At 42.7% G+C, this 17,423-nt stretch overlaps 1 long non-coding RNA gene across 2 annotated transcripts in view; it reads right to left on the reverse strand.

Moving 5' to 3' along the window:
- Nucleotides 1-2,725: 2,725 nt before the first annotated feature.
- Nucleotides 2,726-17,423, reverse strand: part of LOC110287482 (uncharacterized) — a 107,738-nt gene continuing 93,040 nt past the window's right edge. Inside the window, exons 3-5 of one of the 2 annotated variants that reach the window (XR_015047065.1) lie at nt 9,545-9,759; nt 3,148-3,201; nt 2,726-3,004 (exon numbers count right to left, since the gene is read on the reverse strand). This is a non-coding gene — a long non-coding RNA (uncharacterized LOC110287482). Of the gene's footprint in view, nt 3,005-3,147; nt 3,215-9,544; nt 9,760-17,423 lie in introns of both variants that reach the window. The other variant, XR_003835711.2, reaches the window with a different exon arrangement.

Genomic DNA, 17,423 nt, shown 5'->3' on the forward strand with positions numbered 1-17,423 from the left:
AATGTGTGCACTCTTCCTTTCACCACTCCTCGTTTGATTGATGGGGCTGTTTTGTGCTTCAAGAAATGTAGCAAAATACAGATCAGTTTGGGTCTATTCACGAAGTAAAGGGGATGAGCTAGTAAAAACAGCTGTTTATTGGTCTGCTTCCCACTAAGCATTTATGCAATATTGCATCTTGTCTGGCTTGGGAGGTCCCATAGTATACTTAAAGCAAGAAGGAATTATATTAACTACTTAGCAAAATACAAAAGGGCCAAAGCACACAAGAATTTGTTCAGAATCAAGGCCCAGACTGCAGAACTTAGAACCAAGACAATGGCTGAGGGCAATAGAATAGTAAGATTTATCTACCACATCACTCGCCATTTCATCTTACTGAATTCCTACCTTAAGCTCCATGGGCAAATAGCTCTATTTCACAGATAAGGAAGACAGAGGTTACGTAATTTATCCAAGGCCCCACACATGTAATCAAAGGAGCAGGACTGTCAAAAGTCAGATCATGTGTGACGTCCTGTACATTTCTTTCTTTCTCTGTGTATGCGTGTTTGTGTACATGTGAAAGTGCACATAGGTCTACAGGTATCTCTGTATGTGTGCACATGTACATTTGGAGGGAGACGACAACCTCAAAGGTTATTCCTCAAATGCTGTCTACCGTTTTCTCACAGGCATGGAGTCTGTCAAGTAGGCTAGACCAGGGATCTGCCTTTCTGCCTCCCCAGCACACATCACCACACATGGCTATTTTTACAAGGGTTCTAGGGATCCAACTCAGCAATTTATTAACTGAACCATCCCCACAGCCCTGTTTCTAAATATGTAAATATAAACTTCAAAACCAAAGGATTTTAAGTAAGGAACTGGGTGGCCTCTATTTTATTAAGATTCCCATCTTAAGTTTTAAGGTTTCAGACCATGTAATAATAGGGGTTCATTTTCTGCTGTGGGGTCCGACAAGTGGCCTTTTTGCAAAACCTGCCTAGTTGGCATTAACTGTACAAAAGCAGTGCCCACCCATACATTTTATGAAAGGCAATGCAGTGTCTGTAGTGTCTATTATTAAGTTCCCCAGCAGGCTCTTGAGTAGCATCCTATAATCAACTGCATTAGCTTCTATGCAGTGAAATACATGGATATTTACTCTAAATGAGAACAGGGACTATAAGAAGCTCTGGGACAACTGAAGTCAAATTTTGCTAGCAAATCACTAGTGAGAGAGGCTTTGGGCTTTTCAAAAGCATTTAGGTCATGGAATTGTGCATGAGGAATTATGAAAGCATATATTTCATACTTCTGTGCTTTGCAAAAATAGGATGCTGAATGATCTCAACTACTGGCAGACAAAAGCTCTTCCTTTTAAACAAGGATGCTTCTCTAACCGGAGTTAGGCTAGAAAAATAATCCCCTCATAGACAGTCAGACAGACATAGATAGATAGATAGATAGATAGATAGATAGATAGATAGATAGTAGATAGACAGATGAGTGAAAGGGGTTGTTATACACCAGGATTCCCTCCTGTGAGCCCCTTCCCCTTCCAATGGGTATAGCTTATCTTTGTACTAACCTCTATGAGGTCAGAATAGCTCAAAGTGGAGAGACTATAAGCAAGCTACTCTTTTCCTCTATTAAAGCCTAGTTTACATTTAAACCTTCTAGAGCCAGAGTGGGGTGTGCGGTGTGTTTGTGTGTGTTACTTCTACACAAGGTCATGTGTCGTAAATCAGGTTTCTAATACTGTGATGAAAACTCCATGACAAAAAAAGCAAGTTGGGAAGGATAGGGTTTATTTGGTTTACATTTCCAGATCATAGTCCATCACTGGAGGAAGTTGGGACAGGAACTCAAGCAGGCCAGTAACCTGAAAGCAGGAGCTGATGCTGCTTATTGGCTTGCTCCTCATGGCTTGCTCAGCCTGCTTTCTTATAGAACCCAGGACCACCAGCCCAGGAAATGTACTACCCACAATGGGCTGGACACTCTCCAATTGATCACTACTTGAGAAAAAGCCTTACAGCTGGATCTCATGGAGGCATGTTCTCAATTAAGGCTTCTTCCTCTCTGATGACTCTAGCTTGGGTCAAGTTGGCTCAAAAACCGAGCCAACACACCACAGAACCACTCAGGAAGGAAGGAAGGAACTAGAAAGTTCATTATATCTATCTGTGATGACAATACCCAAGATGTCCCAGTGGTCCCTATTTCCTGGAATTAACACCTTAGTCCAGTCCTAGTATGGTCCCCTTCACTATTATATCAGCATCTGTTCCCATGATTAAAAGACCACCAAAGAAACTGATACATCCCTTCCAAGAAGAATTAGGTTGTAAGAGATTCCCCCTCTTCAAGCACTATCATAGGATACGTATACATTCATGCAGATCTCCAGATATTACATATGATGGGGAGCCAAGGACCCCTGCATATGAGCAGCCATCTTAGAATCTGTCTCTCCAGAGCCAGGCTAGCCCTCAGATGACCGTAACCCCAGCTGGTGTGTTGACTACAACTTTAGGAGAGAGCCAGAACTACTCAGCTAAAGTGTTCCTCAATTTCCAGCCCACAGAAACCACTGAGAAATAAATGTGTGTTGTACTAAGCCAGAGTTTGGGAGACTGCTTTGTTACACATAGTACATAAAATCTATACTCTCCCATTCACAGATAAGGAATGCATTAGTTATCTTTCCTATTGTTCCAATAAAAACGGCAAGAGCAACTTAAGGGAGGCAGGGTTTATTTATAGGTTGAGGGTACAATTCATAGAAGTTATGGCAACCAGAAGAACTAGGCAGCTGGTCACGTTGTGTCCACAGTAGGGAGGTGGGGAAGCTGAATGCTGCTGCTAAATTGTCTTTCTCCTTTTTCTTCAGTCCAGAGCCGCAACCTATGGGATGATCTACCCACGTTTAGAATGCGTCTTCCCACCTTCATTTCTCCAGTCCAGAAACAGCCTAACATGTAAGCCTGGAAGTTTATCTTGTAGATGATTCTCGACCCTGTCAAGTGGACATTCAATAATAATCATCACAAGGTGACTGTACCTTAGAAACACTTGGAGCCCTAATGCCCCAGGACTTCAAGAGCCAGCCTAATTCATTCTGTGTATGCGGAGTGGGCAATGGGTCTGTAAGCATCTTACCATCTTGGCAACAGTTTCCTTTTGGTGTTTTCTCATGGAGATGCTTAGGAGGCCCTGGAAAATATAACTTCAGGAAAATAAGTTTAGCACAAAAGCCAGGCTTCTAGAAGGAGTGTGTCCATTTACTAACCTTCCCCCAAATTATCCTTGTGGACTTATCCAGAGAAGTTTGTTGCTCCCAACAAGAGGGGTGACTTTCTGCCCCATGTTTATTAAACAGGTGAGAGTGTGGAACCTCTTTCGTCTCCTGCTATGGAACAGCATGTCCCTAATGGCATTTGTATTCTCTCAGCAGTTTTGCTGCAACATTGACTCCAGCCTGGTCTGGGGAAATTGCACAGGATTGCGTTAGACACCAGAGCTGCCACTGAGCCCCTGCCTCCTTTACGTGATGAATGGTTCTGTTCCCTCCTAATGAGGAGTGTCTATTCTCACCAGCTGCAGTTTACACACAGGATGTGTTTCCTGTCTGAAACCCCCATCTGACTCCTCATATCACCATATGCCACATGATTATGCATTTTAGGTACAGATGGAGACATTACTCATGTAATTCATCACATGGGAAGATCCACAGGCTAGCTGCTTTATTTCAGCTGAAGTATTCATTTCTACCTTTGCTCCTGGTAGAAAAACCCAAAAATAGGACCAGGAAAATGGCTCAGTAGGTAAATCTTCACAAATCAGACAATGTGAGTCCAGTCCCTGGATTCCAAACAACTGATTCTGAGAGTTGTTCTATGACCTTTGTACATTTAGTGTGACATATGTGCTCCTATGAGCGTGCGCACGCGCGCACACACACACACACACACACACACAGAGAGAGAGAGAGAGAGAGAGAGAGAGAGAGAGAGAGAGAGAGGATATTGTACAGGCCTTTAATTCCAGCACTCAGGAGGCCAAGACAGGTCAGTCTCTGTGAGTTTGAGCATAGTCTGGTCTACAGTTCAATTCTCAAAATAAGAAGTAAATAAATAAAATAATAATTTTCAAAACCTTTAAAAAATTCAAAACTGTCAATGAGAACTATAGGCCAACTTCTGCATCCACTTAGTCTTTACTGGAGTCTTCGTTTTAATGATAAGCTGAGATATAACATAGTTAATATTTAATAAAGTATACAAAATTTACATAGTAGGTTATTGCAAGAAGGCCTCAATTTTTTACCCCTTCATTCTTTGGTTTGCAATGTTTTTTTTTTTTTTGAAAAAATTCTTCACTTGTTTTTAATTATGTATATGTGTGTGTTTATATGAATGTGCACATGAGTACAGTTCCAGTACCCACAGAGGTGAGAAGTGGGTATCAGATCCCCAAGAGCTGGAGTTACAGATGGTTATGAGTTGCTTGGCTTGAGTGCTGAGAATCAAACTGGCATCCTCTGCAACAATGGCTCGTGACGACTAAGCCTTTTCTTCATCACTCCCTGCAACTTGTTTTTAATTGTGCCTATCTCTTGTACCTGGAATCTAGGATGACCTTTAAGTTGTTTGACAATGATGCATCAAAAATGATTATGTGTCAGTTCTCAACATTGACCTCAAGAGGACTTTGGAGCTTCTAATCCTTCTTCTGGAGCCTTGAAGCCACTGTGTGAATGTGGCCAGACTAGCCAATAAGCAGATGACTGGCAACCCATCACCAGTGACAAGGATTTTACACAAATCTAACCACAAATGTGAGCATAGCACAGCAACAATTAGACTCTATCTTCTCGTATATTCAGAAGTTATAATTAGTAGGCTTTTAATGCCACTAAGTTTGGGATTGATTCGTTATACGGTGATACTGTGGTAATAACTGGTACACATGTCAGCATGTTTTTCTTTTCATATTATGTTGGTAGTCTACGGTTCAGATGCAGTTTAAGGATGCTCAAAGGATTGTGTATAAGAGATCTGATCTCCTGAGTGGTGGTATCGGAAAGTAAAGAGAATTTTAACTGGTAGAATCAAGTAGTGGATTATTAGGTCAAATATAGTCATGTCCGTGGAATTGATTATGAGACACTATTGTCACATTCCTCCCATAGTTACCTTCCAAGAAGAAGTGATGAAACCAGAGGGAAGGGGCATCACCAGATATTATCCCATGCAGTTTGGACTTTCAGCCTCGCAAACAGTAATCTATATATGTCTCTTTTCTTTAAAAGCTATCCCAGCTTTGCTATTTTGTTATATTAATAACAAAATGGATTAATGCATGTAGTTAGATTCCAAGGCAAAGGTCAGGCTACAACATGTTTTTCATATAGTATGCTTTCTATGTCTTGTCAGGAGAAAAGTATAAGCTTGCCAGGTGAGCCAAGTTTTCAATAAAAAGAGGGATCTAGTGTATTATTTACCAGTGTTCAGATAGTGGTCAGCTTCCAATATATTCAACTACTGTGACAGAGTTGACTGATCCCCCTCCAGTGTTCAGATAGTGGTCAGCTTCCAATATATTCAACTACTGTGACAGAGTTGACTGATCCCCCTCCAGTGTTCAGATAGTGGTCAGCTTCCAATATATTCAACTACTGTGACAGAGTTGACTGATCCCCCTCCAGAGTTCAATTGCCCTAGATTTGGTATTTCTACTATGAAAACTATTTAGTATTTGCTGGGGCCTTAACTACTTCTTGTAGGGATGTTTATCAGAAAATTAAATAGGGATGGACTATTTGCCTAAAATTCTCATTGATACCAATGGAGGACCAAGTATTCAAATACCTGAGCTTATGGGGTTGGAGGTGATTTTCATTCAAACCACCTCAAACAAGTTAGAGGGATTTTTTTTTGTTTTGTTTTTCAATTAAACTTCAACAGCATTTTCAATGATTCACAGGAAAAATAATCTAGCAGAGAGACTCTGCCATCTTGACCTCCTTGCCATATGACATTGGCAATGTTTTCTTAAGTCAAGAGAAATGCTTCCTGGTTCTTTTTCTCTTGGATATTTGTAAATACTAGCTTCCCATCTCACTGATCCTAGACACTAGACCCTCCATCAGTTTGTTAACAGGGTTGACATTTTTATTGTCCCTGTAAATCTTGAGTCCCATTTCAGAATGGAGTCTACTGCATGATCTGTTTAACATTTTTAGCTTGGTTTCAAAAGAGTATGGAGCAGTTTGGAAACTGTCTGGTCCAAAGGAAACTCCACTGCCCCAAATCCCTGCCATTTCCAAATAAGGAAATGAATCAGAAGGTACAAATAGTTATCTTTGAGCCAGGCGTGGTGCCACACGCCTTTAATCCCAGCACTTGGGAGGCAGAGGCAGGTGGATTTCTGAGTTCGAGGCCAGCCTGGTCTACAAAGTGAGCTCCAGGACAGCCAGGGCTACACAGAGAAACTCTGTCTCAAAAAAAAAAAAAAAAAAAAAAAAAAAAAAAAAAAAAAAAAAAGGTTATCTTTGGTGTCTATTGGCATACCAAAGAGCAAGAGCATGTTCCCTTCAGGCTCTCTCAGAGTAGCAAATACCTGTTACGGAGTCCATGCTCGCATCCTGGTTCTTCCCCCACCCACACACCCTCTCCACATACCCACACACCCTCTCCCACCTTCTCATTCCCATATAACCCTGACATCTTGTCCATGAACTCTTGTACCTCTCTCCTTCTCTTCGTTCTCTCTCTTTCTCTTGGTTCTCTCTCTCTCTCTCCTCTCAAAGCCTGGTCCAATCTGATGGCCATGGTTTATCTAGCACTTTCTCTGCTCTGAACTCTTCCAGTTGCCTCTGCCCTTGCTCTCCCTCATATCTACAATAAAAACCTTCCCTTCAACCACACCTTGGAGTGGTCATGAACTTACTTTTTAGAAGAACATTTTTTCCAAGATTGAAAAATTATTAAAATTTACTCCCTAATTTAACACATAATATACTCCAGATCAGTGTCTCTCAATTTGTTGGTCATGACCTCTTTTGTGTTCACATATTAGATAGATATTCTGCATATCAGATATTATATTACAATTTGTAACAGTAGCAAAATTACAGTTATGAAGTAGCTACAAATTAATTTTATGGTTGGAAATAGCCACAACATGAGTATTAAAGGGTCACAGAATTAGGAAGGTTGAGATCCATGGTTCTACGTGATTCCTGAGATTTATTAAGGTGAGCTAGATATATAAAACTGAGACACCAGGGCTTGTAGAAATGTACATGAGCTAAAGCAAGTCCGGGGGATGGGGATATTCAGGCTCCATTCCAAAGACAAGCCTAAAATATGGCTCTACATTTTCTAATAACCCACTAAAAGAGAGAAAATGCAGCCTGTTTGACTCATTGTCTAAGAAAAACTTGCCAGTAATCCTGGGGTGGCAAGTTTGACCCAGAAGAGAGAGCTAAAAACCCACTCCTGCACAGGTCTTCATACAGAGCACATCTACATTGTTGATACAATAACCATGACTGCTCTGCTGTGGGGTGTTATTTACAAACTTTGTGGATGGCTAACAAAGATGGTTGTAGATGCACCTCCTACCAAAGGTAGCTTTTCAGAGGGGCATGTAACAATATGATCTAATGTTCACCTCTCCTGTGGTTAGCCAGAAATGAAATGAACATCTAGAAATGAATAGATAGATCATGCTTAAAATAAGTAGTTGTTAATATTTCCTCAGATCAGGACTGATAGCTCACATCTTTAGTTCCAGCATTTGAGAGGCTAAGGGCAGCAGAATCACAGTAGCTTTAAGGGCAGCCTAGGCTAATGAGTTCCATGACAGCTTTGGCTACAAAGTGAAACCATATCTCAAAAACAAACAAACAAAATGAAATTAATGAAGCAAAAGAACCACCTAATATGAGGCTAGAGATGGAGATCTGTTGGTAGAGTGTTTGCCTAGCCTGCAGAAGACCCTGAATTCTATTCATAGAGCCATAAAAATTAAGTGTGGTGGTATATGCCTCTGATGCCAGAAATAGGGAGGTTGGAGGCAGAAGTATCAGAAGTTCATGGCCATCCTTTGCTACACAGCAAGTTTGAGGCCAATATGGGATACATGAACACTATCTCAAACGTGTGTGTGTGTTTGTGTGTGTGTTTATGTGCATGTGCACACATGCACACTTGAGAGTGCATGAGCACGTGCATGTGTTTGTATCTTTTGGTGTATATATATGCACCAAAGTATTGCCTTTTCTGTATAATGCTTCATGCTGGAAATACCAGTTAGATAAATCTAAAAGGAAATTCACATAATTTGCAATGTGAGACTTTCAGGTTTGAGACTTTTCAGGTTGGGACAGTGAGATATAGCATATATATCACGTTCCCGGTGAGGAATGGGTCTCATAAAATACAGTTGTGCTTTGTGGTCTTAAAGGGATGAAAAAAGCTACCTAATACTCTTTTCCAACTGGATGTTGACAATTCATTTCCATTGTGTTGGGTGGAGCCTATATTAGGATAGGTAGGAAAGAAAAAGGAAACATATTAGAAAAATGGCTCCTGGCTAACCCAGTGATAAATTTTACTTAGGGGTTGTCTCAAGTGCCATACATGCAACATCCTACTTGCTACTTATGATAATTTGTATGAAGCTCTGTGGGAACCAAGAATTCCAGAGCTCAAGGACATAGGAGAGCATTCTGGAAACAGACTCATTGTGAATCTTGTTTCCATTCCAAGATGAAGAACTCCAAAAGAGTCCCTTCCTCATAATTTTAAGGCAGGTTTGAGAAGAGCTTAGTCAGTATCTTGGAGTTTACACTTAGACATCTTGTGGCCCTTTCCTATAAAAGAGTTAACTCTTGAAGACAGATCTCCAACTATTGCATATGTGCCTCCAGAGACTGAAAGACCCAAACAAATGCAAAAGATGGCTCTGAGCAACATGCTGAATCATCTGTTAGTGGTGGTAGGGTTTTTTTCTAACTTCAACAAAATCAAACTGTAATAATTGGACTGGCTAAAACAGCGACCAGATGTCTTCCCATTTCTATTGCCTAGAATTGCTCTTGCCCAAAATCAAAGTTCATGAAAGTAAATGTCATGTAGTCATAGTAATCTTCCAAATTATTGTTGGAATATGGGAACTATAGATGTAAGGCATCCAACAAGGTAGGAAATGAGCTATCCAAATGCAGAGAATGTCTCACTGAGAACTCTTGCTATGCACACCCATGAAAGGGATATCTTTGAAGTCCACTTGCTAATTGTCCTGGGTGAGGCTCTCCAGAAGCAGAGCTGAAGTTGGTGGTTCTTGGACAAGTAATCTTTGTATTGGACAGGGGAATGTTTGTAGAAGAAATATATAAAGGAGATATGAAAATAGGAATGGGAGAAAGCACAGATAGAGTTGTAGATGAATCCCAGTGGCTGGCTGGCTCACCCTTCATCTTCCCTCATTACTTTCCCAAATACCATGGGAACTCTAAAATGGAAACAGTATAGTAGAACCTTACCTGATCAATCTTCAGGCAAAGGGCCTTTGGGAAGCTGCACCTATCTGTTCCTGGCCCCTAGAGACCATTTGTATACATGGGACAGAAGACGTTGAATCAGCTCAGCTAAGACAACTATGATTGGTCAGGAGCATCCTATAGGAAGCAGGTTTCACATATGGGCTCTTGGCAGCAACATGGAAAGCAGATGGAATGAAGGATCTTGGGTGTAGTCTCTGCAAGACAAAATCAATAGCAACTAAATGTACATGTCTTGAAGTTGAATGAGTAGCAAAGTCCTCAGGAATGTTTATTAAACAGATTGTCACACCCCATCTCCAAAATTCTGATTCACTTAGTCTGTGACAAGACACTCATGTTTCCTAGGTGTTTTAATGATGGTGGGCCCAGGACCACACTTGGAGAAGCACTGCTCTGAAAAGCAACAATCGCCCTTGGAAAGCAAGGCCATGGCTGTGTACATTCACACATCAACATACTTACAAAGGTTAAATAAAGTCATGCTTGGCTCATTGAAAACGTGGGTATACTGGTGTTATTAGGCCAGTGGCTCTACTAAAGATCATCTTCTAGGGCCGGGCGTGGTGGCTCATGCCTTTAATCCCAGAATTCAGGAGGCAGAAGTAGGTGACTTTTCTGAGTTCGAGGCCGGCTTGGTCTACAGAGTGAGTTCCAGGACAGTCAGGGCTACACAGAGAAACCCTGTCTCGATTAAAAAAATATATATATATATATCATCTTCTCATAGAGCTAGCCAACTCCAACTCGAGAAGGTAAAGGCCAGTAAAGAAAATGGAAGGACCATAATGTTTTATTCTAGAGACAATCCCTCAGCAGTTCAGTGACTGGTTGGAAAAATGCTAAATGTGGAATTTAGGAACCCCAGATTCTCCCATGAATGGCTTTGTGGTCACTGGCTAATAGCCTCAAAGTGCCATGCTTCAGTTTAGTCAGATATGATAGGAGACCTTAAATGTCATTTAAAGCCTTAAGATTTTCTACCTGTAGTTCTACACATGTTTAACTCTAAAACACAAAGCAAGGCTTAGGTAGCAGACTCTACTGGACTCTCTCTCTCTCTCTCTCTCTCTCTCTCTCTCTCTCTCTCTCTCTCTCTCTCTCTCTCTCTGTGTGTGTGTGTGTGTGTGTGTGTGTGTGTGTGTGTGTGTGTGTATACAGGCACGTGTGCGAACGTGTGTGTTTATCTCTTACTCACCACCTTATTCCTGTGAGGCAGAATCTTTCAATGAATCTAAAGTTCACCAATTTGGCAAGGCTGAATGGCCAGCAAGCTTGCAGGATGTGCCTACTACCTCTGCCCCCAAATGCCAGGGTTACAGACATGTGTGGCCATGACCAACTCCCTTTATGTGGGTACTGGGAATTCAAACCCAGGTCCTCAAGCTCAGATCACAAGCACTCTTAACCTTCTCTCCATCCTGAGGCTCTAGTTTCTTGATCTACTGAATATGATGTATTCAGGGAATTCTTGAGTACTTCCATCTGGCCTTCTTTAGTGTTTTACCTGTAACATAGTGATTACCCTGAATAAATTATTTTTTCACACACTATACTTTGATTATGTTTTCTTTTCCCCAACTTCCCCTCCCTACCTACCCAAATTTCTGTCTCCCTCATCTCTGTCTCTCTTTTCTGTCTCTGTCTCTCTGTCTTTCTCTCTTACACACACACACACAAAGCAAACAAACAAAACCAATAAGACAAGAAAGTTAAGCATGTTATGAACTCACTTATAGGAGGGTATGAGGCGTAAAATAAAGAATAATCCACAGACCCAAAGAGGCTAACTAAGGGGGGCTCAAGCAGGGAATGCATGACTCTCCCTGGGAAGGGGAAATAGAGTATACATCACTGGTGGGCTGGAAGCAGGTGAGGATGGGAATGGAAGGGATCAGGTGTGGGCAGAGGAATGAAGGGAGGTAGTACTAGGAGAGACAACTGGAACTGGGGGACATTTCAGGGGCAAGGTAAAAACCTAATGTAACAAAAGCTCTCAAGAATCTATAAGAGTGACCCTAGGGGAGCCTCCTAGTAATGGGGGGCATAGAGCCTGAGCCAGCCATCTCCTATAACCAGGCAAGACTTCCAGTGGAGGGACTGAGACACTAACCCAGCCACAAAACCTTTGACTTACAACTTGTCCTGACTGCAAGATGTGCCAGGGTAAAAGTGGTCCAGAAATTATGGGAGTGGCCAACCAATGACTGGTCTAGGTTGAGACCCATGCCACAAGAGGGAGCCTACCCCTGGCACTTCCTAAAGGTCCAGGACTCAGGAACATGTTGATATCTTAGGGCTGTGCAGAACTGGCCTCACCCCTTGCCTGGGCATTGAGGAACACTAGGCCCTAGGGGCAAGAGAGCAAGATCCTGCTCATAACCAGCTGCAGTGCTCAGGATAGCAGGTCACACACAGGGGGGCGGGGGAAGTTGTGGGTGTGCCTGTCCCAAATGTATGAGCATGGGAGAGCTGGCCCTTCCACTTTTCCCCTGTGCTGTGGCATAGACAAGATACCCTCCTCAGCCCTTCTCCCCTCAGCCCTGACCACTTGTTGCAGGTGAGAGACCTGGCCCTGAGATCAGGAGAGCAGGGGAGCTGGCCTGCCCCTCACCAACTGCAGCACTCAGGAGAGTGGTTCTGTACCTCTCCTGGGCAGCATAGCAGAGCTGACCCTAGTGGCAGGGGAACAGGCAAGCTGATCTCAAGGATATGAGTGCAAGAGAGCCATCCCTGCCCCTTGTCTATTGTGCAGTGAGTGACATGGGCAAGGGAGAGATGCCCACCCTCACCCTTTGTCACCTATAGCAGGTAGGAGAGCTGGCCCTGGGGTCATGAGAACAAGAGAAGGGGCTGGTCCAGATTCTCACCTGCTGCAGCACTTGAAAAAGCAGAACTGTCACCTCTCCTGGGTTAGACATAGGACATGGACCCTGGAAATAGGGGTTGCAGGTAAGCCGGCCTAAGAGAGTGAACACAGTAGTCTATTGTGCAGTGGCACTGACAAGGGAGAAATGTCCTCCCCTCTCCCAAAGTTCCCTCCCTTGCCACCTATGGCAGGTGGGAGAGCTGGCCCTAGGGTCATGAGAGTGAGAAAAATGCCCGTGTCCCTCACCTGCTGCAACACTGGGTGAGGGTGCTGCTGAGCTGCCCCCGGGGCACGAGAGTAGGAGAGTTGGCATGCTGATCCAGGGTTTTGAATTGGCCCACCCAAACAGCTACCACATAGATGAACTGCTGGAGTGCATGAAGGGGCTGCAGGACCTACAGATCCAAAACTACAGGATTTCCATGATACAGGGCACCAATAGGATATCCCAGAGGAGTCCCAGTGAGGATCCAGTATTGGTAGAGTAGAAGAAGCCAGATACTTCATACCTGACCGAGTCATTTCAATGAACATTTGCAAGTAAAGATTTGTGCACAAAAGGGTGTACTGTGACACACTACAGTTTCCACAATGAGATTTTTTTTCCTGTGTTGGGAGTGGAAGTTGTAAGGGTGGAGGGTGCAGATGAGAGGAGGAGAAGATGAGTGGGACTGCGGTGCATGATGGGAAATTTACAAAGATCCAATACAAAGATTTTTAAAACTTGGGGAAAATGACAAAATAAAACAAAACAGAAAGCACACACCAAACAAACAAACAAACAAAAACATGGAGTTTGTTTTGTGTGGATCAACTATTCCTGGACATAACACCTACCCTGAAGTGTGGTTAACATTCCCAGTGCAACTCCACTGAAGAAAACTAATTTTTTCTTTACCAAAGAGTATCATTTGCAGATAGCTTCTTGATTAAGGCTGGGGACATGTGTCTACTTCCCCTTCTCTGTCCTGGGACCCTTTCTGTATTGAACCTATGCAGGTCTTGTGCATGTTGCTATAGTCTTTATGAAATCAATGTATGTCAGACCTGTTGCATCAGGAAGACACTATTTCCTTGGATTTATACATCGCCTCTGTTTTTAAAAAATCTTTTCACATTCTCTTCCATACAGCTCTGAAATCTCATTTAGAGAGGAATGTTCCAAAGTCTCTCACTCTCTGCACATTGTCCATTTGTGGGTCACGGTGTTAAATATTATCTACTGCAAGAAGAAACAAGTTTCTCTGATGTGAGTTGAGACACAGATCTATGAGTATAGCAGTATGCCATTAGGAATCGTTTTATCGCTGTGTTCCTTTAGCAGGAAAATAGTAATGACTTTTCCAATAGACCCATGACCTATCTAGTCTCATATCCTTAGCCACATTAGCAGTATCAGGTATGAGCTCCATCTCTGGAGTGGAGCTTAAATCTAATCAAAAAGCGGTTATTACTCTTGTAACCTTTGTGCCACGCATTCACCAGTGCATCCTGCAAGCAGGTCACTGTTGAAAGTTGCAGATTTGGAGCTGGGTGATACTGATGGTTGCCTTCCTGCAATGGTAGTTTGCAGAGCACCCTCCAGCACTGCGAGCGCTGCTTACTAGGAGTAAAGCTTTTAGCTGGGTAGAAGCTCAACTTTTCCATGTTTCATGTCATAAGTGGTGTCTTCAGCAATAGGGCCTTAATATCAAGTTGTGGAGAGCAGCCAAATAGCCTTGGCAATAGCCTGTAATGTGTTTGTGGAGGGTTCTTGAGACCACCTTGACCAGTGATTCATAAGATGGAACCCATGCCTGGCACTGAGGTTGTACTTGGGGCCTGAGTCTTTCTCTCCATCAAGAATCAGCAAGAGGAAAGCAGTGACATCTGAAAGCATTCGCTTGAATTTCCACAGTGTTACACAAGGGGAGTAAAAAGAGTCATTGCTCTCTCATGGAATACTCTATCACTAGAATCGATCTCAGTTCCTGGAATCTTGTGGATTGGAATCATTAATCATCAAACTTACTCTGAGGGTCTGAGAGACTGCAAAGTCAGGGGCATTCCCTGTGAGCTTCGAGGTTTGATTTTTTAATTCTCTGGGATGCCACATGGAAATTTGAAAGGATTTCTTCTAAGTACTATGGTCATTATGTGAATGCATACTGAGCAATCCCTAATGAGTTAGATTAAGAGCACAATGGACTACATCACATAAATGGAGGCACTCCTGCTTAAAATTTAATAAGCTGGGTAATTCAGAAAGAGCACTCCAGTGCAGACCTTGCAAGCCCCCAGGAAGCAGAAACCTCCGTGCATCTGGTCCCTTTCATCTTTGATGGTGACAGAAAGTCACAAAATGTATGTGAAGGGCATAATTTATCTTTATTCAGCCACTCAGGTGAAACTCAATCTTGTAGGAAAGTACTGAGTGTCAGGAACATTTGGGGGCGGTAGCATTGGGGAGCATAGATGAAAATACCAAGTAAGACTCTGGACATGGTGGGCCTTAAGCAGAGTCCTGAGGTCAGTGAGGATTTGAATTTACAACTATAAGGAATATGGTAACACATCTATGAACATATATCTTACATCTTCAGAGACTAGAACTTTTGCCAGGCCTATTTAATAATACATCATAAAGTCACTTAAGACTTAATTTTTTTCTTTTTTATTGGTTATTTTATTTATTTACATTTCAAATGTCATCCCCCTTCCCAGGTTCCCCTCCACAAGCCCCCTATCCCCTTCCCCACCCTTCTCTCTACCTCTATGAGGATGCTCCTCCCACCTGCCGACCCACTCTTGACTCAGCACCCTAGCATTCCCCTATCCTGGGTCATCAAGCCTCCACAGGACCAAGGGGCTGCCTTCCCAGTGATGCCAGATAAGGGAATCCTCTGCTACATATCCATTTGGAGCCATGGGTACCCCCCTGTGTACTCTTTGGTTGGTGGTTTAGTCCCTGAAAGCTTCCGGAGGGCGGGGTGTCTGGTTGGTTGATATTGTTGTTCTGATTTTTGTTCTACTCTGTACTTGGCCTGTTTTGTGTTTTGTTTACCTGCCTTTAAGAGAACAATGTAACAACCAATCTTCTTGCCTTACATTTTCCATGCAATCAACTATTACAACCTAAACTAATGCACAGCTGTAACCTTAAATTATGTCCTCTACTATGCACCTGACCCAGAGTAATGAAAGTGTGGCGTGGGTGTGAGTGTTGTGCATTTTATGACAGCAAAGGCTGAATGCAGCAAATAGATTGAAAGCAACTTTATACAATAAATATCCACCTAAGCATTGTAAATACTATGGATATAGTGATGCTTGCGATGAATATTTGTTTTCCTTAGTATTCCAGAATAAGATGGAGTAAATCAATTATTACCTTGTAAAACTCTGTTAGAGATTTCTTTAAAATATCCCTGATTACTTCCTTATGTGATCCTTTCTGTGATACTCGGTATAAAACAAAAAAAAATCCTTTCATTAGGGACAGACTTAGACAAGACAGACAGCATTCAGGAAAGCATAGGGACACAGGCTCAGACTCATACAACAAATAGATTACAGGCAGTCCAGAAAGCATAAAGTAAGAAGAGGTGAAAAACACAGAGAGAGTGGTGGAGAATTCAAATCTGGACTTGCTCTGGGTCAAACTACTCCAAGGGAAAGCGCTTTGGTTTCTTTTCTCAATGCCACACTGACTAATATTTGTAATTCTTGAGTTTACCACTAATACATTTAAATCAACACACTTTGGTGCCTTATGTAAGAAATCTCTGATGTGTTTAATCTACGCAAAGGAGGGACAATGTTCCAAGCAGAAGAAACATATAGTCAGTAGAGTTCTCAATTAACAGCAGATGGGCTGTGGGACAGTGGTGGCGCATGCCTTTAACCCCAGCCTGCAAGAGGCAGAGGCAGAGGCAGGTGAATCTCTCCATTCGAGGCTAGAGAGTTTTAGGATGGCCAGGGCTACACAGAGAACCCCTATCTCAGAAAGAAAGGAATGAAGGAAGGAAAGAAGGGAGGGAGGAAGGGAGAGAGGAAGAGAAGAAAGAAGGGAGAGAATGGGGATGAAGGGATGAAAAAGGAAAGAGAGAAGAGAAAAAAGAGAAACAGCAGATGACTTGGGGCTAAAGCAGAATGACCATGGAGAAGACAAGGGTATGTCAGCACAGATGACAGGGTAGGAGGGCAAAACATGTTTGGTCTTTGCTCCAAGTAAGATGAGAGTCTCTGAAAGGGTTAAACACAGAAGTGTCATGGCCTAAGGTCCCCTTTGAAAGAATTCTCCTTGCTTTTTGTGACTAACACACAGTTAAGGGAAATAGGACATGATGATAAATTTGAGGTGTCAACTTGACAAGACCTGGAATCAACAAAAGGATAAGTGTCTGGGCACATCTGAAATGGATTTTATGGATCAGGCTATTTGAAATAGAATGACCCATCCCTAAATGTGAGTGATGCCTTCCAGTGGCAACCCAGATAAAAGGTAGGCTGACAGGGAAAGCTTTGCTGTTTGACCCATTGCCTTCACATATTGCTGGCAGGTTCTTCTACCCTATTAGTGAGTTTATCTGTGCTGCTGCTGCTGCTGCTGCTGCTGCTGCTGCTACCACTGCTTCTTCATTCCTTCCCTAACATCAGAGAACCCTGCTTCTTGGGACTTCTAAGATGTACCAAACACCCATGGCTCTATGAGAATACTCAGGCCTTCAGCACTGAAAGAACCTAGTGGGGAAACCCCCACCCAACTCCCGATTCAGCGTGCACCCAAGAATCACGAATAGAACACAACGCCTTGATGTAACAACACGAGGTATTTTAATGGCGGAGCTCCGGGTCGAAACGTATCTCACACAGGAGACAGTGGATTCGACCATGAGGCTTGGAAGCTTGGGGTTTTTATAGAAAAGGAGTGGGGCTGGGGGAGGAATTGGCGCGGTTTCACATGATTGGTCCATTTAAACATCAGCAGCCTGAGGTCAGAGGGGTGGGAGA

Source organism: Mus caroli, unplaced genomic scaffold (genome assembly GCF_978045245.1).
Source record: "Mus caroli unplaced genomic scaffold, Mus_caroli_1 scaffold_5, whole genome shotgun sequence".
Lineage (NCBI taxonomy): Eukaryota > Metazoa > Chordata > Mammalia > Rodentia > Muridae > Mus > Mus caroli.